This window comes from Ictidomys tridecemlineatus, chromosome 8 (genome assembly GCF_052094955.1).
Source record: "Ictidomys tridecemlineatus isolate mIctTri1 chromosome 8, mIctTri1.hap1, whole genome shotgun sequence".
In the NCBI taxonomy this organism is placed as follows: domain Eukaryota; kingdom Metazoa; phylum Chordata; class Mammalia; order Rodentia; family Sciuridae; genus Ictidomys; species Ictidomys tridecemlineatus.
The window spans coordinates 131,943,143-131,969,658 of NC_135484.1; positions in this window are offsets into that span (position 1 = coordinate 131,943,143).

The following is a 26,516-nucleotide window of genomic DNA, read 5'->3' on the forward strand; positions in this document are numbered from 1 at the left end:
TTTACTTAAATAGTTGGACTGTTATTATAAAAATAAAAATTCCCACAACTAAAGAAGAATCCTCCTGATATTTAAGCTGTATAATTAAAGGAATAGCCTTTATTAACATATAGCATGAGTGAATGAAACTAATAGGTATATGATTTAAGTGTTTAATTTATAAACATTTTTTTATTTGTTGATTGACCTTTACTTTATTCATTTATTTATATGTAATACAGAGAATAAAACCCAGTGCCTCGCACATTCTAGGCAGGAGCTCTGCCACTAAGCTACAATCCCTGCCCATGATTATGTTTTAATAACCACTAATAATAATCTAGAAAGGAAATGAGAATATCTCTATTATTAAAGAAATACAAGCTCAAAATAGATAACCAACAACAATTAGACCTGAATTATTTTCTAATGTTCTAGTAATTACAGGGATTATTTGATTCTATAGTGGTTTTACCAAAGGTCTGAAATATTTCCTAGCACTTGGACACCATCTACTCTTATACAATAGTGGAAATAGGTATGGTATAATTTTGCTGAAATGAATTAAATTCATATATTCAGGGATTTCAATATTCCTCAAATATGCGATGGACCTGAGAGCATTGATATTGAGTAAAAGGATTGTGTTTAAAAAAATATTGAGGTCTGGGGTTGTGATTCAGGAATAGAGCACTCATGTAAAACATGTGAGGTCCTCAGTTTGATTTTCAGCACCACGTATAAATAAATAAAAGTATTAGGTCTATCTACAACTAAAAACTATTTTTTTTAAATTAACATGGCAAATTTCACATCATGTGTATTTTAACCATAATAAAATGAAAAACAAACAACTGAGGGGTACCAGTGAGGGAGTTGTGAGTCTAAAGGAACAGACACGTGGGCTCTCAATGAGGATGGCAGGTGGCCCAATTTAAATAGGTGTTTTAGATGGTGCCTCATCCTGGGATATCCAGTCTGGTGAGATGTCCATTTGAGGATTAATTTGAAAGGGCTTGGTTGGTGATGGCATGCTGTTCCTAAATCCTTGCCTGAAATTTTGGTTGAATGAGTCATTATGCCATTATCTATATTAATATTGGGTAACAAGACAACATACAACTTTATTTTTTGTCTCTTTTTTTCAACATACAAATTTATGAAGGTCAAAAATCTGACAAATGTGGCCTCCCATTCTTAGAATGTTTTAAAGTGACAGATTCCTGGAAATAAGAGACAACATCCTTTGGGACATGTAAACCTGTATTCAAAACATGCATATACTTTATTTACCCCTATGAAAAGTCTGTGATATAAATTACATGATTCACTTTTTTCTGAGTCCCCTCTCTTTTATTAGCCCACGCCTCTAAGGAGAGTACTTCCTAGAGGCTGCAGGGCCTGCTGCCTGAGAGCAGTGAGCTTTGCCCTGAGCAACCTTGAAAGTGGCTCTCTGGTGAGGTCCAGAGGAAGGCAGGAATAGAGAAGTCTAGTTCAGGGCAATGGCATGGCATGACAAGAAATATTCTGGGAGATGCTGCCTCTGGACTGGAGGACCTGATGGGGGAACAGGTGTTAAAAGGAATTGTGGCATCCGGGAACTTGGGGGAAGGAACCATGCAAAGCATGCTGTGAATCCTGGCTGCTCCTAGCAACTTTTCAGTAACCCTGTCTCTCTAACTGTTCCTGGAGAGGTGTGTGACTGTCTACACATGGGACAAAGTGTCAAGTGGCCCTTCCTTCTTCAAGGATAAAATCGGTGCCTTAAGCAACTTAGTGAGAGCCTGCCTTTTGGTGACTGTCTTCTTTGAGTTGGCCTAATATTTTCAAGGTTCACATGTGTCATAGCATTTATCAGTATTCCATTTCTTTCTTTTACACAAAAACATTACATTAGATTGATATGCCATATTTATTAATCTATTTTGTTATTTGACTGAGTCATTTGTACTTTTTCTCTACTTGAATAATGCTGCTGTGAACACTCATATACAAACTTTGTGTGCACATCTACCTTTGTTTCTCTTGGGTGTACACCTAGGAGGTGGATTGCTGGGTCATTTAGTAACTCTGTGTCTAATATGGAAGGAGTTGCCAGACTGTGCTAAAAGCAGCCACATCCTTTACATTTCCTTGCCCAGGTCATTGTTTGTCCTCATCCCTGAGAACATATGCTATTGTCCATGTCTTTGATTGTAGCCGTACTTCTAGCTGTAAAGTGGTCTCTTGTTATGACTTTGATTTGCAATTCCTTAATGATAAATGATAAATGACTGCTCTTTTGCAAACATAATGATCTTTAGAGAAGTGCATATTCAAGTCTTTGGACACTTTTTTATTGGATTTTCTTTGTTGTTGTGACAGTTCTTTCTATATTTGTGGCAACAGTCATTTCTGAGTTATAGTCTATGATGTGCAAATATTTTTTTTCCATTTTGTGAGATGTCAATTTCTTAGTGCATTCTTTGATGCTCAAAATCTTTTATTTTCAACAAAGTTCAACTTACTTATTACTTCTTTTGCTGCTTAGCTGGTGCCTTATATTCATAACCACTAATAAATATAAGGCCAAAACGATGTATTCATATGTTTTTTCTAAGAGTTTGTAGTTGTAATTTTGCATTGAGTTCTGTGATATATTTTGAGGGTGTGTGTTTGTGTCGTGTGTGTGTGTGTGTGTGTGTGTGTGTGAGTGTATGAAGTGAGGGAGGGAGTCTGACTCCATTTGTTCCTATGTGTTATCTGTTCTCCAGCACCCTTTGTTGAAAAGGTTCTGAATCATTGACATGCCCATGCATTCTTGGTAATGCCTTAGCATATCATAATATTGCCCATATACAAAAGGATTTTCTAAAACTCATTCCTGATTTGCTCTTCAGGATAAGAAGCCATGAAAGCCCCATTGGTAACAGGTTTGCTCTCTCCATCCTTCCCAGCTCACTGTACAGCGACCATCTGCAGGTATAGGTACAGCCTTTCATTCCAGAGGCTGGGCTGTCTCTGGGCCTCAGGCTCGGAGGACTCTACTTCCATTGAGCACTCATGTCCATCCCTCTGTGTCTACATGACAGATTAGCACTTCTGCCATATGACACCCTAGTTGCTACTTGACAAAGCACATGTCCATCTAGACTGGCCAGAAACCCAGGCACATTAAACCCCAAATGGACTGTTAGTCATCTCAAGTGCATAGCTCCAGGTGGCTACCACACAGGTCTTTTCCTAGGATGTCATCCAAAGGGACACAGGAGCACATTCTGTTCTAATCCATCCATTAAGTAATCAGTTATTGATGGTATGGGTAGGGCTCTTGACACTTTGGACCACAATTTTTTCTGGTGAGAGGAGTGGATTGAGTCTTCTGAATTTATTCCATTGAGGCAGGAGACAGGTTTGGATTGGCACAGGGAGGAGTGGGCAGCCAGTGAACTGGGCCCCTCTAGATTGGCTTCCTGTGTTGACCTCTCCAAGACCCTGAAGGGGGTCCTTCCTCCTAGGATGGCACTTGGAGCCCTGCTACCCACACATTTGGGACTCTATGAGAGGTAACTATATAGCCTGAACCTGCTCATCTCTGAGAACTGATCACCCATTCATCTCTGTGAACAGAACTTTCTGCTTCATTTCTATCAAGATCCACTTCTTGGTAGAAGTGCTCCTCTCTCCACTCACATTTTCCCTCAAAAATTGCAAAGACAAAGAATGTGATTACTATTTTTGGTATAATTTATGTTAGCCCATCATGCAAACTTTAGTTCTCTGAAACTTATTTTATGTATGTAGGTATGCCCACAATTGTATTTGTATCTTAAATTATGTTCAAAATTTCATAACATTTTTACATGCCATAGCTCAGAGAGCCATACTAGGATTCACAAGCATTATTAAGAAACACCATTTTATTTTAAATATTAGATTTCTTTAAGATGTGAATAGGTCTTAAATGTAATTATCACAGACTCATAATTATGTGACAATTAATAAGCTTTTAGTTTCCACCCCATACTTTAAGGTTAAAGGAAAACTCCTTAGACATGTTACATTTAGTGGAGTATCTTAAGCAAGGAAATGAGAATGGAAACAAAATGACTCACTTACTTGTCAGCCTCAGGACTGGAACAGCTTCACAGCACTTATGACTCCCATGTGGCAGGAGAGCACTGATGAAGAGGAACAGTGAGGCTGAAAATAGCTTCTCAGGTCACATAGAACCCCATTCCTAGGATTCCGCAATTCACATGCTCAGCACTGCCATTCCTGAGACTCTGCCATGTTAGGAGTGTCCTCTGTACTAGGCTTTCATGAGGTAGGGTGAGCAGTACCTTCACTGGCAGATCCCAGACTCAAGGGTGGTGTTGTCCTTAGGCGCAACGTAATTTAATGTAATATGAAAAAGTTTTAAGAAATGAGTAGCACATCTGATTTCCACAATATATTTTTGAAAATGACCTTGAGACTGTAAATAACATCACTTTAAAATATTTTTATTCAAATCTAAATTAACAATAACTAATAGTTATTTAGAGTGGCTTGTATGTGACAAACAAAATAAATGCACCATGTAATAAAATAGTTGTGTGAAGTGTGACTAAGGAACTACCCAATGAAAAACAGTTCTTGGACCTGTATTTCAGAAAAACTTACAGTGTAAATAGTAATACACATAAAATCCAAGTTGAGCGTTGAATATGTATGAACGTGAAGTTTTTTTTTGTTGTTGTTGTTTTTTTTTTGGTACTGGGGATTGAACTAAGGGGTATTTAACCACTGAGCCACATCCCCACCCTGTTTTGTATTTTATTTAGAGAAACAGTCTCACTGAGTTGCTTAGTGCCTCACTTTTGCTAAGGTTGGCTTTGACCTTGTGATACTCCTGCCTCAGCCTCCCTGAGCTGCTGGGATTACATGCATGCACCAGCGTGCCTGGCAATGTTGAGCACTTTTCAGTATGCTCAAGAGCCTGGGCTCAATCTCCAGCCCTATAAAAAAAGAGAGAAATGGATTTAAGTTAAATTTTGAAAACTTTGGCTAGGATTGTGGCTTAGTGATAGATAGAGTGCTCGCTTAGCCCGTGCAAGGCCCTGGATGGGATCCTCAGCACCACATAAAAATAAATAAAATAAAGATATTTTGTTCAACTACAAAAACATAATAAAAAATATGCAAAAAGTTTTCAAAACTCAATATCTATATGAAACATATTTCAGACTGCAAAATATTTTAGTGCAATGATCATTACAAGTTCTCATTTTAATAGGGACAGTGACTCATGTCTGTAATCCCAATGACTTTGGAGGCCAAAATAGCTAAATTACAAATACAAGGTCACCTGCAGCAATTTAGTGAGGCCCTAAGCAATTTAGTGAGATCATGTCTCAAAATTAAAAAAAAAAAAGAAAAAGAAAAAGAATAAGTGCTGGAGATATGGCTCTGTGGTAAAAGATCCTTGGGGTAAATTATCATTACCAAAAAAAAAAAAAAACAAAGTGGGTGAAGTTTAACTCATATATAATCCTGAAATCCTAGTTACTTTGGAGCTGGGGAGAGAGAATGGAAAGTTCAGGGCAGCAAAGGCCTCATAGAGAGATCATGTCTCAAAATGAAAAATAAGTGTGGGGATGTAGCTTAGTGGTAAAGTGCCCCTGGGTTTGATACCTAATATAAATAAAGTTCACATATGACACAGTAATATGCCACTTGAAATTAAAATAGCTCCAACGGTAAGTCAAGTACAAAAAGAATTATGAACACTATATCACCGAAAAAAATTTTCTAATACTTGATCTCTTAGGTGATCTTGTATCTCTTTGAACTTTAATGATAGTCATTGTATTTACATTTATTAAAAAAGAGATCAGTGCTATGAGAATACTAATATCCACTGAGCACTTAATTTGATATTTATCTCTAACTAAGTTTACAAAGATCAAGGATGCTTTCTAAATTCAGGTCAGTACATTCAAGAAAAAGTTTTGGATTGATAGTAAACTGGCATGGTTATTTTACAACAATACAACAGCTTACCCTTTAAATCTTTGCTCAAAAAGGTACTATTATCAGGGATGGGGTTATAGCTCAGCAGTAGAGAACTTGTACCTAACATGAGAGGCAATGGGTTCAACTTTCAGCACCATATAAAAATAAATAAAATAAATAAAAATATTGTGTCCTTCTTTAAAAAAATCATAAACAAAGATAATATTGTCTTCTGAAGTTGTACACTTCTACTCACATTGCGAATTGAATAGCATTGAAAATCAGACATTTATTTTTCTGTTAATGAATTAGCTGTAATGTTGGTTTATGTTGCTGACCACTTTGTATATAATCACAACTAAATCCTATGAATGTTTATGTTCCAGGAAGTAGCATTCCTAAATACTAAAACAAAGTATTGCTCTTATGTTTGATAGAAAACTATTCAAAATCAATTTATGCTGGTTCATCATAGAAATGTAGATATATTTTAAAGGTAATGTGAATAAATCTTTCTGCTTTAATGGATTTCTAATAAATATATGATTCAGCTATGAGACTAAATATTAAGTATTGATCAAATCCATTAATGAATTCCTGTTTGTAAAGAGCAGGTGTTCAAAACCATTATCATCGAGTTGACTTTGTAAGATAGTGGTATAAACTGGGGCAAAAAGTCCTTGGTGGGGTGTCCCCGAAACCCTCCACCAAGTTCTGTCAGTGAGGATGGCAAACAGACTCTCACCCACTCACCCTGTTCAAAGGCTGGTGGGTAGTCACTATCTCAGTAACTATCTCAGTCCTGGGGGTTCCAGGGCCTCTCACATATGAGGCAAGTGTTCTGCCAGCAACCTATATCCCCAGCCTCCTTTAAATCTTATTGTGAGACAGGGTTTTCCTACATTGCACAGTTTGAACTCAAATTTATAATACTCCTGCCTCGACTTCCTGAGTCTCTGAAATTATAGCTATGTTCTACCATGGCTGGCATGATGAGCCAAATTTATTTTGAAATTTCAGTAAAAGACTGGAAGGTTTTTGACCTTTCTATACTTTACTAAATATCAAACGGTTCATGTGATCTATAGTTATCATAAAACTATTAGCAACATAACCACAATGCAGATGTAGGGGGCACCTATGAAGTCATGTCAGTTAAGCTTTGTTTTTAAAACTGGTATGCTGTCATTCAATTTGCCTTTAGCATCATATCTGCCTTTAAGTTGGACACAAAGATCTGAGTGTTTTTGTTAAAACCTTAAATACATTCCAAATGTAAAATGGAAAACAATTATTTTGTGTAGATCAGTTAAAATCACAAGCCACACTACTATCCAAATGCAAACTCCAGTTAGGTAAGTATTTCCTTCTAACAATGTCAAGTAGTGAAATACTTCACTATACATGTCTACCCTTCAATCCTGCTTCTCCTTTTTGTAATATCCAGGACTGGATATTACAATTACCTGCTGCTTCACAATGATGATGAGAAAGGTATGATTACTTTCATAATTTGTAAATTTGAGCCCATCTAGAGTTACTAAAAGTTGGATTTCCTTTTTTTCCTTCAGTATTGTCTGAACTATAGTAGAGTATTTCAAGAAGTCAGTGTATATCTCCCTATGATAATGTGGCAGAACACAAACTCAGAGGTATTTAATCTGTGAGACAGCATTCAAACTGAGACCATTTAGTTTTAAAAGAAAGTTCATATCCTTTTGTTGCTTTTTATGTGATCAAGTATTACCAAGATCATAGTTTTTTGAATGATAACTCAATGATTGGGCTTTTATGGTGACATAATGAAGTGTGATGCAGGGTGTCATTTCAGGAGTTCATTCACTGAGCAGGGAGGAAGTAGAGACTCGAGGCTAGACTTGAGGCTCCATCAATCCATATAAACTAAAATTTGCTGAACATTAAAACACAATAAAGATTGCTATGATGTGACTTACAGAGTGGAGGCTGATAATCTCTTCTCCACATTGAAGTCATCATTTTGACCCTGCCTGCCTCTCAGGTGGTTTGGGAGGTGCCATCGAAGGCAGAAAGTGCATGAACAGCTCTTCTCCCTGATGATCACATGTTGGAGGAAGGAGGTAAAATAAATTAAGAAGGTGTGTAGCACCTGAATAAACTGACAAGTCAGTGATGGTGACTACGGGAATGAACTCATGAAGCCAAATGTTCCCATATGAAGAGGAACAGGGCCCACACTGAAGAGAATGAAAGCCCTCCCCATTGGACCTGCTTCAAAAGGATCCCATGGTGCCCTAGAAACACACCATGCTGTCAATGCTGCCTGAGATCCACTGCCCATTTCACCTGGGGAAGGCAAAGAGAGGTTGAGGGAGGTTGAGAAGAGGTGTGAGAGGAACTCAGGAGGTGGATGGGCTCAATGAGCCTTCATATTCCTCTCTCCTCCCTCCATGGAACCTCCTGCACTTCTCTATCAGAGGCCCAATCATAACATACAGAGGTGGGAGAGCTGGGGTCACAAGCAGCTTAAAGGAGATTTCTGATGGGAGCAGTAGTAGCAGTTGGGTACTCCATAGGGAAACACACTCCTGGATGTTATTCACAGAAACAGCTCAGATTTTCTTCCTGTGTGTCCTCAGTAGCCAGAGAGGGGGAAGGATCCAGACCCATTATTGTCTGACTGTGAACTCAGCTCAGGACAGCAGCATCCTGGGAGCATCGGATCGCTGTCAGCATGATGGGGTGCTGGAGGTCAGACTGAGCTGGAAATAAATGTGCAAAGACCAATGACAGCCTGTCAGAGCCAAGAGGCTTACTGGAGATCATTTTCCCCCAGTGATCCAGTGTTGACGACAAAGAAGAAGCCCAGAGAAGGAAAGGGATTCCCTCAAGGCCCATGGTGAACTTTAGATTAGGCCTGGAGTCACCTTTCTGCTCCTTGCTCAGACACAGCTTATTTCCTGGAAAACTCCTTATTTTCTGGAAAACTCCAGCAGGGTGACACCTGCTGGCCAGAATCACTGTAGGTTCTGAAAATCCGTGCAGGCATTTTCAGGGGATTTTGGAATATTAACAACTCCAGTATGGCCTCCAAGACCACATGGGTGTGCCCTGTTTCTCTTGCTGAGCACATCTCCAGCTGCTTTCCTCCCTACTGTCCTGCTACTTCACCAGCCACCTTACCATACCTCTGCAAAACAGGACTGTGTACATTACAGGCTTTGGGCCAAAAAGGGCTTTCCACTGGTATTTTCAGGCCTTCCAGCTAAGATTTTCTACTTAAAATCACCTAAAAGGAACACTAAATGATGTCAAGAGAAATGTTTTAAATTTCTAATTCAGTGTCCTTTAATAAAATCATTTTTGGAGCACATTCATGTCTGGTCACTTAGGGGTTGTCAATGTCTGTTTTTCAATGACAGTGACAAAGTTGAGAAGTTGTCACAAACAGCATTGGCCCTCAAAAGCTGCAATATTTGCCATCTGGTTGTTGAAAAGAAAGAGTTGACCCCATGTTTTCTGGGAACACTGTGTTTTTTCCGGTATTAGGAGCATTGAAATAGCTGGCCTCTGCCTGGGACACTCTTCCTCTGATGGACATATGACCTGTCCCTTACTTCCCATTGTGACCTCCTCATAGTCTCTGTCTTGCTACATCTCCCTGCACTTCTATATATGCTCTTAGATTATTTATGCCCTTTTCTCACATGGACTCACCCATCTGACTTTGACTTCTCAAACTTGTAGCAGTCCCACTATAATATCAGTTCCTTGAGAGCAGGGACATCATCATTCCTCAGGAGTCCTGGTTTCTGGAACTAATGATGACCTTACAAAGAGAAAGTGCTCTATGACTATTTGTTGACTGAATAACTAAAGTCACATAACACAAGGAGGAGGCCTTTGAGCCAGGAGCAAAAGCCAAATTCAACCTTCCCACAGAAAATCTTACTACACTGTGGTGGTGAAACACACTTATGAAGGGAAGAAGTGCTGCCATGAATTTCTCTGTGAACAGGAGACAATGGTGTGTGGGATGCCAGCAGGATTGTGCACAGCACTACAGCATCTCCACCCTGAATCCTGCTCACAGGCATTTCCACCAGGAAAAATGGTGAGATGTTCCAAAGGCCTCTGGGAGGTAGAAGGTCACATGACTGTAACCTGGCCAATCAGAAGAGACCATCCTTTCAGGACACACTGATTGACTATGGTCTATGACCAGTCAGGCTGTATAAGTCAGGACTCAAGGTGGAACCAACCATCAGGGAGGGTTGCAGAGGGAGTTAGTGTCCATCCTGTCAATATGAAGTCATATCCCTAAAAACATGACACCCTATTAGAAGTCAGCAAGCAAGTCAGGAGAGAGCACTCCTGTTGACCTCACCAGCAACCAGATGCAGCTTTGCCTCAGGCCACCAGCCACTCAACTTCTTCTTTTCTTAGATCATTCTCCCTGCCTGCTCTACCATAACAATTTGAACTCATTTCTCTTTCCCTGTTCATCCAAAGATTCCTGAGAGTTCCTACCAGCTGTCTAAATGGAGAACTCTGGAACATTAATTACAACTAATTTACCGGAATGGTGGATTCAGCAATTATGAACAATAAAATCAATCACCATGAACTAGACCTGGGTTTAGTAAAGCAAACCATAGGTTTCAACTATATCATCCATACTAGTAATGATTGTATTATCATTAATAGTGGGGTCAGTGGTGATATAATCCCATTAGTTCTGAAGGATGGTAAATATACAGTTGATTACATTAAAATAAATCATTTTAGGAAGTTACAAAAGAGTCTTCAATTTCAAAATATGAACAGAGAATTCAGAAGAGATACAGCATATTCTCTTTCTATGGAAGGAGGGGGGAATAAAATAAGCAAGGTATTGAGAAAGAGGGAAAGAGCAACGGAATGTGGTCCTTAGTATAAGAAGAGACAAACAGAAACAAGAGGAAAAAAACAACAACAAAGAGCACTAGTACAAAAGGAAACCAAAATATATAATCCAAAAACACAAGTATCTATAGGAAAATGGTAGGAAACAATGGGTACATTTAAAAATGCTAAAAATGAGGGAAGAAATAAGTGTATGTCCTTGAACCAATCAGCATAGCCAGAATTCACTAAGAATGCACACATGTTCCCACTAGTATTTTTGTGTGTGATAAAGAAAAAAAACAAATGAAAAATAATGAACATTTAGAAATCCCAAGGTCTTGGTGTGTAATGAAGAAATTCTTCACTGAGGTGGTCAAAATAGTTGATTGGAATCAGTGGTCACTTTTCTATGCCCTAGTGTCTTTCTTTCCATTTCTTCTTGAGTTAAGTACTGTCAGAGCAAGGGGTGGGAGGGGTTAACACCATTCTGTCTTTGTGTTACTCTCTAAGTTGACAGTTGGAATGGCTTGAGACTGAGGTGTTTTGATACACAACTCAGCTTTCCTTCTCATTAGCATGAGATGGAAGGAGTTACTTAGTACTGTCAGTATAATTTTCTCCATTCACCCCAGTTTGGCACACTGGTATGCAGTTGGGGTACTCAGTTTGGATATGCTCAGGGTACCACTTCTACAGCACTCTGTGAGAGGAGTTCTAGCAGGTGAAGTTGGATCAGACCTAATGGGCTCTGTTTTATTGGTGCCACCTTGGGAGGGATAGAATGACTAAGACCTGGGGTAGACAGTAGCTCATCTCTGATGTGGGTCTGGTCCTCAGGAGAAAACCAACTATGGGGCAGAGGGGCCAATCCTCCACTGATTGCTTCCCATGAGCACAGCATTCATGGGTTTAGCCCCTGAGGTGTTCACCCTGCCAGCTCAAACTCCCAGCCCACTTCAGCTGGTCACATGAACCATCAGACATAAAGGACAAATGAGTTGATCTCCTCTTTGCCCTTCTTCCTTCAATCAAACAGGGTGAAGTCCACTCCATGCCTATTTCGCTCAATTGACCTCTCCTTGGCCACTCTATAGGTGTCAGCTGAGATATTGCAGCTATGGTCTTATTTTTTCCCCAATATCGTAAGAACTCTAGTAACCAGGACAGTGATCTCACCCAGAGATGACTCCTGCTTCTGGTCCCACAGGCCATCTGAAATACAGAGCATACTTTTCAAGCTCCAGCACACGCTAAAGTCTCTGCATCAGCTAAGATCAGGCAGCATTTTTACCATCTCAGACTTTTCTGAACCCAAACTCTGTTCCCCCTCCCTCTATTTGTGGTGAATTAGCACTAGAGGCACTCATAGGGCAGCCAGGTCATCACTGATATAGTCCTTCATTTTTGCTTATTGTACCAAAATTTCTGAGTCCTTAAGCTACTTTGAGTGTCTGATATGAAATGTTAAAAATCCCTTCTTCACAGACCATGCTCAGAAGCTATACATCATTACTTTTGTCCTGAGGCATATCACAGCCTAGAATGCAGCTTTCTCCATTCCACCATTTTCCATCTCTTAGTCTACACTACATCTATATCATTTATATGAGGTGATCATTGACATGGGTTTCCAGCTGCCAAGCTGTGCACTCAGACCCATGGTCCCTGCATAGAAGTTGTACCCTAGCAGTGGAATGGAGAAACAGTCATAGAATGGCAGCCCCAGGTGGGTTGGACACCATTGGTGAGTATGGCATGAGACACAGTTGGCCAGCCCTGCAGGAGAGCCAAGGCACACTGTCTTCCAAGCAACAACCAACTCAATCTCCCTGCAGGAGAGCTAAGGGACCTGTCTTCCCAGCAACAACCTACTAAATCTGGCCCAGGGCAGATCCCTGCTTTAGACAGGGCTGCAGCTACAGAACCTCAGCACCTCCTGCACCACCCACTGAGCCTATGGGATTCACTACCTCAACCTCTTGCCAGGAGAAGAGGCCAAGAGAAAATGGATGTAAGGAAAACATAAATGGGATTTAGGGCTAAGCAATAATATTAGTATTTTTCCTAACCCTAGTTACTATAAGTTTGGAAGAACAGAATTGATATTTTATTCAAACCCTAATTGGCATAAGTATGGAACCATAGCATTGACCCATGTGCTGTACACTCCCCTACACTAGCATAGGGAGACAGAAAACCTCTCACTGGTTCCCCTCTCACAAGTGGTGAGTACCATTCTTGTTTCTATTCCTCAATAAATCCCATTTTTTTTAGAAAGTTTAGAAAAGTTTTATTTCCTTTTAGAACATGGAACAAAGCTTCAAAGGACAATTCACAGAGATTCATGTTCACACAAGAAAAAAATAAGCATAAAAATTAAAAGGATTTTTTTGTACTTTTCTTTGAGGAATATTCTGGTGAATTATTGCACAGTGACAGAACAGGGGATCGGAGAATGTAACAGTAAAGTTAGAAGGGATCCGTAAGATGCCCTTATTCACATTGGTAAACAGTCCCTGGAGTGTGCGATGTGTAAGAATGGAGACTGAAGATGAATCTGACGAGTAAGTGGGTAATAACTGTGAAGCAAAAATAATGTGAAGCCCTCCCTGAGTGTCAGGAGCACAGTCAATACTCTTAACCAATTATTTGGTAAAGAATGATAACTTTTGGCATCTCAAAGGTTTATTTTATTTTCTATTTTTTTAAAGGAGAGAGAGAGAGAGAGAGAGAGAGAGAGAGAGAGAGAGAGAGAGAGAGAGAGAGATTGATTTTTAATAAATCCTATTCTTACTCTCACTCATCCTTGTCTGTGGATTTGATTTTTCAATTCAGAAGAGAAGAATTCAGAAAGCAGTAGAAATGGACAGTGTGGGGCTGGGGTCTTCTGCAGCATGGGAGGGCATGGCCTACCATTAAGAAGTGCAACAATTCTCAGTTTAGAGCTCTGAAACTTGTGCAGACCCCACCTGCCAGCAGAAGTGTAAACATTCCAGTTTCACTGTCACAGCAATAGAAAGCCAATTAAGGCAGAAAATAAGAATGCAACTGGAAGACAGAAGAACACCCATATCTCATTCCTTCAATCCTCCCTTTAATCCCCAGCCCCTCCCTACCAGAGTTCAAGTTCTATGAGTGTGAGTCCATCAGATAAATACCATTGAGTAGTGCATCATTTGGGGACCAGCTGAAGATCACAGGCCAGCCATGTATGAGATGTACTGGCAAATGACTGGTGGCAATGCATATTCAGCACTGAGGCTCTCAGGCAAAAGGAGGCAACAAACCAAGGACCTAGAGGAACAAAAACAAGGATCAGAATGTGCAGGAGTCAGAGAGAGGGAATGTACAGTTCATAGTTTATTTCTATGTATTGTGAAGTGATACTTCAGAGAAGTGGTACCATAAACAGTCACCAAAGAGCAGAGTGCAAGTGTCCATACAAGAACAGGTTCAGTGAAATTATCCATAGCTAATTTCACCCCCAAGGTAATACTATGTCAGGAAATGATCTACTGTTTAGTGCAACTACATCAAAACCCAGAGAAGGCAGTCTCCACAGCTGTTCCACAGTCGTCATGGGCCTGTGAGCATGGCATCTGATTTGGACCTTGCATCTGATTGGGCATGAAATAGTGCTTCTTGCCTATCCACTTAGCAAGAATTCTCAGACCAATTATTCAAGTCCAAGTGATGGGAATGCAATGAGACCTGCCCTCTTCTTTACCATTCTTTGATAAATATTTATATATGGCACCACTACTCTGGCTTATTAGGGAACCAGAATACAGACACAGAATATATGCAGTAATTCCACCTCTGTTGAATTACAAAAAAAATAATAATAATAATTAGAGGTACTGACAAAGGCTGATGTACTAAGTGTTCACTGCAGCTTCATTACAATAACTCCCAATTGAAAGTTACTTAAATACCTTCCAGTAAGATCTGTCCAGATTTAGCCAGTCCTTCAGACATTCCTAAGGGGCTTCTTCCCAAGCACAGCCTCTGGGTGATGCCACCCTATTTATGTAGCCTTCATACTCCCCTGCCTGTTCACAAGCCTTCACTTCTCCTGCCTGTGCTACCCCTGTTCCCCCACATTTCTTTCTCTGCCTTCATTCTCTCAACATCTCCTCCCTCTTCTCTTTCCCCTCACACATTGGAACCCCTGTATCATCCATCCCTCCCTTCCTACACTGCTCCACCAGTACCTTCCCTGCTCCTGGTGACCTCTCCCCCACCCCTCCCTCTTTCATTATCCCTTCTTTTTCTACAGGGATTCTATTATCTATCAAGAAAGCCTTATCTCTCTATCCATACCTGGAACAGGTTGAACACCTTCTTGACCACTGATTTCTCCAGCAGATACTCTGCTCTTGAGGACAAAACCCAAAGCGATTTCTGTGTATCTGAGTTTGGACTAGTGGTAGACAGAAGAGGAGATCAGCTGCTGACCAACCTGGCCAAGTTCTGAAAATCCTTCTGCTTCATAGACATGCCTTAGGCTCCTAAGAACCATGCCAGAAGCTGCCCAATGGGTTTCTCAAACCACACATTCACTGCCAAAGTTGGGAACACTGGCAGCTGGAAAACTTCAACTTGCCTTGGGAAACATCTCCTTTCAGCCAGCCCTCCATTCAGAGAGGTTCCTGTCTCCGGCCATAAATTCTCCCTCTGCACCTCAGGTTATCTGACCAACTATTCAGCACACCTTGGAAACTCAGGGTGGCTGAACTCTCCATTCCTCAATCAGGCCTTTAGAGGAACTGCCTCACCCAAGTGCTCCAAGGGAGAGAAATAAAATCACCATTGGAAGACCAAACTCCTTGCTTGACACAGTCAAGGAACTGAGCAACAGATAAGTAATACTTAACCTGTTCTGAGGAAATCCCCACCATCACTCCAGGACTCCCATCCTAGCCTTCATTCCAGGTTTTCCTGTTGCTATAATGGAGATGGCACCTTTGATCCTTAGGTCTCTTGTAGATGGGTTCACCAGGTGCCAACATTGTTGGGTCACACAGTGTCTGCATTTCAGCCCCCCAGGTAGTCAGAGCCAGCCCTTCCCAAAGCACTTTGAATGTATTTGATGATGCTGGGAGACCTCACTGCTTCTGTGGATGCCTCAGTATTCCTGTGCTATATTCCTAGGAGTACATGACTACCCACAGCTCCAACAGAAGTATAAGTAGCCCTGATTCTGCAAAGAGTGGTGAGAAAGAACAACTAAAATGGTAGAAATCGCCAAGTAACATATAAACATGTGCCAAGAATAAGAAAAATTTGAAAACAAAACATATATGAAATCTTTGAGGACAGTAGTAATCACCACATATCATTGGCCTAAAAAATATTCTATTGCCATAAAGTAGCAGGTGTACAAACTTTATCCTTTGCACTTTAGGGGCTTGAGAACTCTTAAAAGTAGTGGCAGGCAAATTAACAGAATTCACATAGGAATTTTTGTCAAGTTAATTTAAGAGTGGGATAAGGAGAGATTTACTACCAAAATGTACTGAAAAGTCTCAGGCATGGACAAACTCCAACCCCTTGGAGAGCACAAGGATGGTTCCCCAACAACTCCAACAGAAGTCCAACCATACTGACCACAAATGTTTTGAATAATTTATCAAAATTCTACATTAACTATATGACACAGGTGTCAATATACAGTTCAAGTCATTCTTTATATTTTAAAACTCTATGAAGTTAAGTCTAAAGTCAAAAAACAATGTTAATTACTCAAATGTGGTGCCCAGGCTCACTCCAGAGCCTGTCTCAGGACTGCAATGGTTCTTCTTCTATGCAACAGTGCTGTGTCACTAACATCAGTTATGTGCTTGAACAGTGCAAATGGGCAGCTCGGGAGTCTGCATATATGCTGTGACACATATACAAACAGAACGCATACCTCTGTCTAAAGATCTTTAACTTCCTTAGAATATTAAAAATGATAGCATGATAATCAAGTATTTTTAAATAAAACTAATTATAAAAACAATTTCTCGGGTCTTATCCATAGTATTGGCCAGTATAGACGGGTAACATGGAAAAAAATCTAACTTGCACATTCTGCTGGTATTTAGCCACACAGAGTGGCAGAGTATTACCTTGCCAATTTCACCACTGAGAGATACATGTGTTCAAAATAGAATTAAGTAATAAGAGTACAAAATTCCTATTTTGCAAATTTGTATTTGATAAGCATGGTCATAGTGTCTTAAACACTTGTTCAGTGACTTAGAACTTAAAGGCACCACCAGACACTCATAGGCATTGAGCACTTGACATGTAGCTAGTGTGATGGAGATGTGCAATTATTAATGTGTTTTAATTTAAACTTACACTGGTTCATGTTGTCATTGGCCACCACACAGAAGTACATCTCTGAAGACAAGCACCATCCCCCTTGCTTTGCCAAGGTCCTTAACTTTACTGCACAGCTTGGCTCCTGGTCCTGTCTCAAGGCCCACAGGAGAAGACTGCCTCTCATGGAACTCCTATGGAGTATTTCTGTACCATAGAGGTTATGCAAGCAACACCCTCTGTTAGCACACTGCAATCTATATAAAGAGAGGACCAGGTTCTTCTTAGTTACCTCAGCTTCCAGGAGAGGGCCTAATTCATAGTGGATTCTCATTACAGTTTTGTGAACTGAAGAGAAAAACCTTTGTTTTCTTACACTCATCAAAGACATTTCCACCTTATCTAAATCCAAGCTAGCAGCACAGCCTTTCTGCTACAGATATTTTAATTGTGCCTTATCCAATTGGCTACTTGGTACTCATGGGACTTAAAAGTTCCAGCTCATCCACTCACTTACCCTCCAACACCAGATATCAGAACCATAGTTTCACTGTACCACAAAAGTAAAAATGAGCCAGATGAGCACACTCACCATCACCAACATTGAAGTTCTTGAACGCCAGCTTGGAAACAGTCCTCAGCAAGGTCCTGACCCAGAAGGAGATATCCATGAATCCAGAGTCTCTGATGCTCACATGGTATATTGTTGAATATTAACAAAATCCCAGTTGCTAGTTCATGCTTTTGGGGACTATAGTATTTAAAAAATATAACTCCACGTATTTTCATATATATACCTAACTCTACATATTTTCATATATATATATATATATATATATATATATATCTCACCTGCTGGAGCTCAGACTCAGCCCAGAAATGTCTCCAACCATTGTCACATGCCCACGAGAGATAAGGCTCCACCTTGCACTGACTCTGACTACTGGAAGACACCTGCCAGAGTTCAACCCCAGCCCAGGTCAGCCTCACTGACAGGTGTGGGAGTCTGGCCCAAGATAAGCCAGGTTCTGTCCCACCACCGGCCAAGCCCCACCAGAGCTAAAGCCAGACCCAGGACTGCCTCTTCTCACAGGGAACACCTTCTGGAGCTCAGACTCCTGTCTGATCCACCAAGGCCAGCTGTGCGGGAGCCTGGGCAAGGATAAGCCAAGTTCCATCTGCCACCAGCAGAACCCTGTGGAGGTCAGGCCCAGGCCTGTTTAGCCCTGCTGAACTGCCTGCCACCCCATTCTCAGGGTAAGCCCTGGTTTATCCCACCACTGGATGACCACCTCCAGAGCTGAGACACTGCCCAGATTCACTTGGCTGGAAGTGCACAGGAGCCTGGGCACAGGGTAGGTCAGAGTTCATCCTGTCCCTGCCAGATTGCCACTATAGCTTGGGCTCGGCTCAGGACTGCCTTGCTCTCCTGCCTGGCAACCATGCCCAGGGTACACCCGGTTCCATCCTGCCACCGGCCGACCCTTGCTCAAACTGAAGCTTTGACCAGGAGCTGGGCTCCAGGAAAGGCCCAGATTCTACCCACCACCTGCTGAAATCTGTAGGTCCTTAGGCTTGGCCCAGGACTGCCTCCACTCATCAGCTCACAACCTTGGGAGCTCAGGATCCATCCAGATCTTCCCATGACTACCTGGGGCAGAAGCCAGCACAGGAGAGCCACATGTCCATCCCACCACCACTGACCACTGCCTGAGCTCAGGCTTGGCCCAGATCCGCCTTGCCAACCTTCAATGGAACCGAGGCTCAGTACAGGCCTGGGTTCATCCTGCCACCGTGGAACCAGGCCTGAGTCCAGGCTTTGCCCAGGACTGCTTCTGTCCACAGGCAGACACCTGCTGGAGCCTTGGAAAATTTTGACTTCCATTGCAAATTGAGAAGAAGAACCAGAATTCTCTAGCTGCCAAAGGGCTCTCTACAAGAGGCAAAACTGTTGTCAGTTGCTAGAAAACAGTATTTTGGTGATGTTCTTGTGGGTGTCTGCACAGATCACCAGAACTTAATCACATACCTAGCTCATACAAGTCAAAAAGAAGGAACAAACAGCTGATAAAAATGGAAAAACCCAATAGCGGCTGTTTATAAAAGATGACATACCAAAAATTGAGGTGACTTTCCACATCACAATATAGTAATTCAAAGGAAACATAAAGTACATGAGTGTTTTTGCCTATCAAATACAAAGAATAAAGAAAGTGAGAAAATCTAATGTCAACAGTGTTGGAAAATGGAATTGTCAAGCTCTGATAACTGCAATACAAAATTGCCATAACTCTTCTGCAGGGAATTTCAGAAAATATGCCAAAACTTAAAGTGCATGCCTACCGTTCACACAAGAATTTCAATTTAAATAAGTTATTCATTGTGACTGTGTCAATTTTTTTTAATTTTACCCTGAAATGGTCCATTGCAATCATTTTACATGCATATATAAAATATATTTTACTAGTTTTTTTTGGGGGGGAGTTGTATTTTGACACAATGCCTTTATTTTATTGATTTATTTTTATGTGGTGCTGAGAATCAAATCCAGGGCCTCTTCTATGCTAGTCAAACACTCTACCACTGAGCTACAACCACAGCCCCTCTAATGTTTTATTTCTTAAAAGTACTTTTACATATCTGTATTCATATTCCTATATAATTATATCTCAGACACATTCTTTAAAAAGGTACCACATGGTCTGGGACTGTAGCTCAGCCATAGCACACTTGCCTGGCATGTCTGAGGCCCTGTGTTCCATTCTCAGCACCATTTATAATAAAATAAAGAACTAAGAAAAAAACATTTAAAAAAGAATATAGATGGTGCTTTAAAAAAAAGCTAACACATTTTCAGTTGTATATGTTCATTATATGAGACAATTAACATATTAATAATTTAAAAAGGAGTATGGTTCTATGACATCAAAGAGAATTATGTTGTTATACAGCCATCACCATCATTTGTCCATCCTCAGGACTTTTCTACTCCCGAATTCAAACTGTCCTCATTCAATACTATCTTGCCACTTTTCCCTGTACCTCATCCTAGTAACCACCATTCTATTCCTGTCTGTATGAATTTCATCATTTGAAAGGATTATTTTAACACCACCAAAGTACAAGAGCAATGTGTGCTGGTGTATGTGTGTACATGTCCACACACATGTACAACTCCATATACATACAAAACATGCATTAGTAACCAAAATTGCCTTCTTGCTTTCCACATTTATGTTTAGAAATCCTCCTGTATTGTGTAAACATTCATTTATTTTCTTCTTTGACTTTGATGATTTATAAATTTAATTCATCAGAACATCTGGAGTTTATTTTGATGTGCATCATCATATAGGGATTGGATTTCATGTTCTTACCAATATGATTAGGCATCTTCAAAATGATCCCACTATCTTTTATAGAATCATTTGTCTCTCTCCAAATAATGGAAATATGACCTTTGTGACATTATAAAGTGTTTTATCTATGCCCTAGTGTTTCCTGGTCTCTCTTTTGCATTCTGTCTCTCTGTTCCCAGTTCCCATCCTTCAGATATTACAGTTCTCTATGTGAAGTTACCTCTTGGTGCTAAATTCATGTCTTACTTTATTTTTCCAAAATTATACTTTTGTGTTGGGCATGGTGGCCTATGTCTGTGATCCCAGTGGCTTGGGGGACTGAGGCAGGAGAATTGCAAGTTCAAATCCAGCCTCAGGAACTGTGAGGCACTAAGCAACTCAGTGAGACCCTGGATCCAAAAAAAAAAAAATACAATAGGGCTGGGGATATGGCTCAGTGATTAAGTGCCTCTGAGTTTCAATCCCTGGTATCAAAAAAAAATAACACTCACACACACACACATACACACACATATCTCACACATGTATACTTTTGTGACTTAATTTTTCAAAATGACTTTAGACCTTCTTTCCTCTCATGATATTTATTGGAAGGAAGATTTTATACAGATTGAAAGGAGGAAAGTAGATAGCTGGTCAATACTGGCCTCTCTCTGAAGGAACATACTTTACCTATTATGATGTGATTGTTTTTGTAGTTTTATTTATTTGAATCCAAAATACTTAGGAGAACAACATCTGAGTGCTGCATATAGCTATCTCAGTGGATTTCAATGGGATTTTCCTCTATGTGTTCAACCACATTATTTATTTTTATTGTATTGGGGATGGAACCCTGGGGAGCTTAACCACTAAGCCCCATCCCCAGCCCTTTCTTGTATTTTATTTAGAGTCAGGGCCTCACTGAATTGCTTATGGCCTTGCTAAGTTGCTGGTGCTGGCTTTGAACTTGTAATCCTTCTGCCTCAGCCTCCATGGAACAGGACACCAGGCTCAAGCACTTTCTTCTTCACACACAAGACACATTAATGTATGCATTTTTGTGCTCCTGTTATCTTTGTCTTCTTTCCAGAATGAACACCAACCAGGTGGAGTGAGATTTTCATAAATGTCCTGCCTTTTCTTAACCTCCTAGGATTCCTTTACAGTCTTCCTGTTCATAACGCTTTTTTTTTTTTCTGGTGGACTGAGCCCAAGCATACCTGTGGGCTTCTGCCTACCATTACAAGATCCCAGTACAGTAAGGATCTGGTTTTCAGAGTGTGGTCATGATCTGCTGATTCTCTGTCATGACCCCTAGCTGAAATCTTGAGTTTGGTCCTCCTGGTTGCAGAACCCTTGTCATTCTTCCTGTGCTAAGGAGTCCTCAGGGATATCCAATAGGGGAAAAGAGATGAGTGGCCAAGCAATTGACTAATTACACCAGGGTGCAGAGAACCTCAACCACCATGATGAGAACTGTGGGACTGCCACAACTCTGGGCTATGGGGACACCGAGCATAATCCCTACCATCATGGAATTCAGATGACCCCCTTGGAGAGGAAATGGCAGGCACAAGAGCCCTAATGCAGCAAGGAGGCTGCTATGACCCTACAGGCTCCGAAGGTGAGCTGTGGAATGAGTAGTTTCCAGTGGTCCTTGTGGGCCATCATAAGAGTTTGGGTTTGATATGGAGCATAATGGAAAATCACTGGAAAATTTTACATTATAGGATGACATGATCTGTCTTCTTTTTTCCATGGTATTGAAGATTAGTTTATTCTGGCCACATGTTGACCAAAGTCCTTATTGCTGATGTACTTTTTAAAATTTTTCACTTGCTTTAATTAGTTATACATGACAGTAGAGCATATTGATGTACTTGGATAGATCATATATAAATTGGTTTGTTTTTAAAAGGCCCCTTGTCCTGCTGGTTCAGCAGCAGAGTGAGGAGGCCTAGCTAGGCCTGGGGAGTGGCAGGAGGAGGATCCCACACCATGCTGGAGTAGAATGGAGCCTGGTCTAACTTAGGCTCCAGTTCTGCTCAGGAGCCAGGCCCCAGTGAAGGCCCAGTTTCTACCCACCACCACCTAATGCCCCATAGATCCTTGGGCTCGGCCAAGGACTGCCTCAGCTCATCAGCAAACATCCTTGGGAGCTCAGGATCAGCCCAGATCTCCCCTGACAACATGAGGCTGCAGCCTGGGCAGAGTGTAGTCCCAGGTCCATCACGCCTCAGGCTGACCCCTACCACAGCTCAGACTCAGCCCAGGAATGACTGGGCCCACTATGAGATGGCCAGCAGAGCTCAGGCTCCTTCCTGCACTGACTCCGCCTACTGGAAGACACCTGCCAGAGTTTAGCCCCAGACCATGTCACCTCAGTGACAGATGTGGGAGCCTGGCTCAGGTAGACCTGGCTCCATCCTGCCATCAGCCAACCCCCACTAGAGCTCAGGCCAGACCCAGGAAAGCCTCTGTCCACAGGTGAACATCTACTGGAGCTCAGACTTTTCCATGATCAGCCAAGTTCAGCTGCAGGAGCCTGGGCAAAGGTAAGCCAAGTTCCATCATGCCACCTACAGACCCCTGTAGAGGTCAGGCCCAGGCATGATCCACCCTGCTGAACTACAGGCAAGCTCAGGCAGAGGGGAGTCACAGGGCCATCCATTCTTGGGCTAATGCCCACAGCTGGGGACCAGGGAAATGTATGTGCTCATGCCAAGTCAAGACGTTCAGTTCCTGTCCGACCTCTCCCTCTGCTGAAACTCTCCCAACAGCAGGTCTGCCTGGGTTGTCTCATCTGCAAAAGGGTCACATGTGTTATGTTACCAGTTGTTGTAAAGGCGAGACACAAGAACACACTCACATGGATGCCACATAATGCACATATGAGAAATGCTAATGGTATGTTTCCTTTTTATTTTTGCTCAAAGAGGAAATACACAAGAACAGTGGTGGCATTCAGAATGCTTCATTATGGGTGGCACAGGCATGGACCAGCTGGAATAGCTGGATGCCAGCTTTGAAGCACACAGCTAGCGCCTCCCATGCCCCACGCTTGCCTGGCTCATGGCAGAGCTCAGAGAACAAATTTCTAAGTTTCAGTGGTCAAAATAATGAGATTTTTTTTCTGCTTTGATTTTTCTTTTCCCAGGAGGGAATCATGGGTGACTGTTTCTAATGTAACCACTAGACAGCACTGAAATACCAGGTTGTGGCCACAGATATGCCCTTTTCCCCTCCCTCAGAGGGCTCCAGAACACCTGAGGCACACTGGCTTTGCCTAGTCTCCCCTGAGAGTGAGCAGGGAGGCTCCCTTCTATCACCCACCTGCTCCAGCTGGCACCTGGTACCTGGCAGGATGGAAAGGCACCGCCTCCCTCCTCCATACCAGTGCAAGCCCCACAGCTAGATGGAAACCTAGTGGTCTTTTCCCCTCAAAACGTTTTACTATTTTTATTTCTAATGATAGGTGCTCATTATGAAAATTTTAAGCAACATATGGATAAATCAAAATCCCAGCACCCCCAGTATGACTCCCATTCCAAATAGCTCATCTAAGTCAATGCTGTGCAGAGAGAGCTGGCTGGACAAAGAGATGGGGGTGGACATTACACCTTGTAGCTGTGAGCTCCTGCTCTGCATGCTAGGATTTAAAGAGATGTCAAGTCCCCCATTCATTTCTACTTAAGAGGAGGCAAGAAATCTAATGTGAGATCTTTGCACATGAAAAGCCATCAACCACCACAAGGTACTGGTTTTAAAACATCTTGTCATGTTTACGGGGATGATTTTATGGTAAAAACAGATTAGTGATTGGAGCCATTACTTTGTTACTGTTACTAATATCACTAGTACCATGACAGCTGCATCCACTCTGTAAGTGGCGCCAGTTAATTGTAGTGTAGCACCTGCACTATCCAATATGGCAGCCACTAGTTATCTGTGGCTATTACAATAGGAATCAACTAAAGTTAAATAAAATTTAAGTTAGGGGTCTGGGGATGTGGCTCCAGCAGTAGCACACTCACTTGACATGCACGCGGCCAAGGTTGGATCCTCAGCATCACATACAAACAAAGATGTTGTGTCCGCCGAAAAACTAAAAAAAAATAAGTATTAAAAAATTCTCTCTCTCTCTCTCTCTCTCTCTCTCTCTCTCTCTCTCTCTCTCTCTCTCTCTCTCTCTCTCTCAAAAAGATAAAAATAAAAACTAAGTTAGTTCCTCAGTGGCAGTAGCCACATTTTGAGTGCTCTGCAGTCCCCTGGGGTGAGTGGCTGTCACATTTCCCTGGAGATTCAGACATTGTACCCTTGAAGACAGGGTGTTCGGTGGTGTGGGTGTTGACTAGCCCCTCACAGATAGGAACAAACAGCACTTCAGGCTCCAGCACCTTGCACGGATAAGTATCAGTTATGAATAAAGTTAACAAGATACATCCCGAGTGGCACGTGTAATTCCTAATCATGTGCATGTGTCTGCACGTTATAGGGCTATGGCACTCACAGTCTCTCCTCGAGCAGGGTCTCCACTTCAGCAGCAATGCGTTGTTCAGAGTCTTGCTTCCAAAACCAGTTCCTATTGATCCAGGAAGGACTTTTCTCTTTGTCACCGGGGGCTCCTTTGGGTCAAGATCTTTCTACTTTTCCATATCTTTAGTCTCACATCAATGAGATCTTGAGGGGGGATAAGGAAGTTCACCCGGTGGTCAGCCTGCGGTGTTGAACAGGAAGACACCTCTGCCTCCTGTGCTTGGTGAGCATGAAATGCTGAGATTTCAGGGCAGTTGGTCAGTCCCTCCTTCATACATGTTGGTGAGGGACTGTGTGCCCCTGGGCTGGGGGCTGGTAGGTAAGGGGCTCAATTCTTGACCTCAGGGACATCACCAAGCTCTCTGCCAGGAACAGAACTCTACATTTTTGTAAAATCTCTTAAGTGATGGAGGATGGATGCTACCCCAGGACTCAGGATAGAGCTCTGAACACTAATGTCCTGAGAGAGAATGAGGGAGCCATGGTCTCTTAGGACAAAACTGGAGAAGCCCTGGATTCTTTTCTGAGAAAAGGAATGAGAACACTTAGAGGAGGCTGAGAGAATTTGCCCTGGACTTGGGGCAGAATTGCCTACCTTTCCCACCTTCCCCCAAACTGCTGTGACCCTGGGAAGTTCTGCCCTTGGCTGGTGATGGTTGTGAGGCCAGCATTCCCTGCAGGAAGGAGCGCTGTGAGTGGAGGCATCAAGGTTTGGAGGGGCACAACGCAATCTGCCCTCCTGGGTGGGCTTTGTCCCCACCATATTTCCCTGTGAGCTCCCCTTGTTCCATTTCCAGGTCCATTGTGAAGCAGCCACAGAAAGCCAAGCTGGTTTCCACTGGATGGCCTGGCTCCATCCTGCCACAAGCGGACCCCCACCAGAGCTCAGGCCAGACCCACGACCACCTCTGCCCACAGGGAACATCTTCTGGAGCTCAGGTTCCTGCCAGATCAGCCAAGGCCAGCTGCTCAGGAGCCTGTGCAAGGGTAAGCCAAGTTCCATCCCACCACCTGCAGACCCTTGTGCAGGTCAGGCCCAGGCCTGATCTGCCCTGCTGAACTGCAGGGAGCTCATTCTCAGGGTAAGCCCGGGTCCATCCCATCACTGGCTGACCTCTTCTGTAGCTCACCCCTTTGCCCTAATCAGCCTCTGCCACCTTGTAGGAGTTCTTACCTAGAGTAAGCCTTGATCAATGCAGCCACCTGCTGACCCCTGCCAGAGCTGAAACTCCAGCCAGATTCACTTTGCCTGAACTGCAAGGGAGCCTGGGCACAGGGTAGGTCAGAATTCATCCTGCCCATACCAGATTGCTGCTGTGGCTTGGGCTCGGCTCAGGACTGCCTTACTCTCCTGCCTGCCAACCATGCCCAGGGTACGCCATCTTCCATCCAGCAACCAGCTGACCCCTGCTGTAACTGAAGCTCTGCCCAAAAGCTGGGCCCCAGGGAAGGCCCAGGTTCTACTTGCCACCTGCTGAAGTCTGTAGGTCCTTAGGCTCGGCCCAGGAC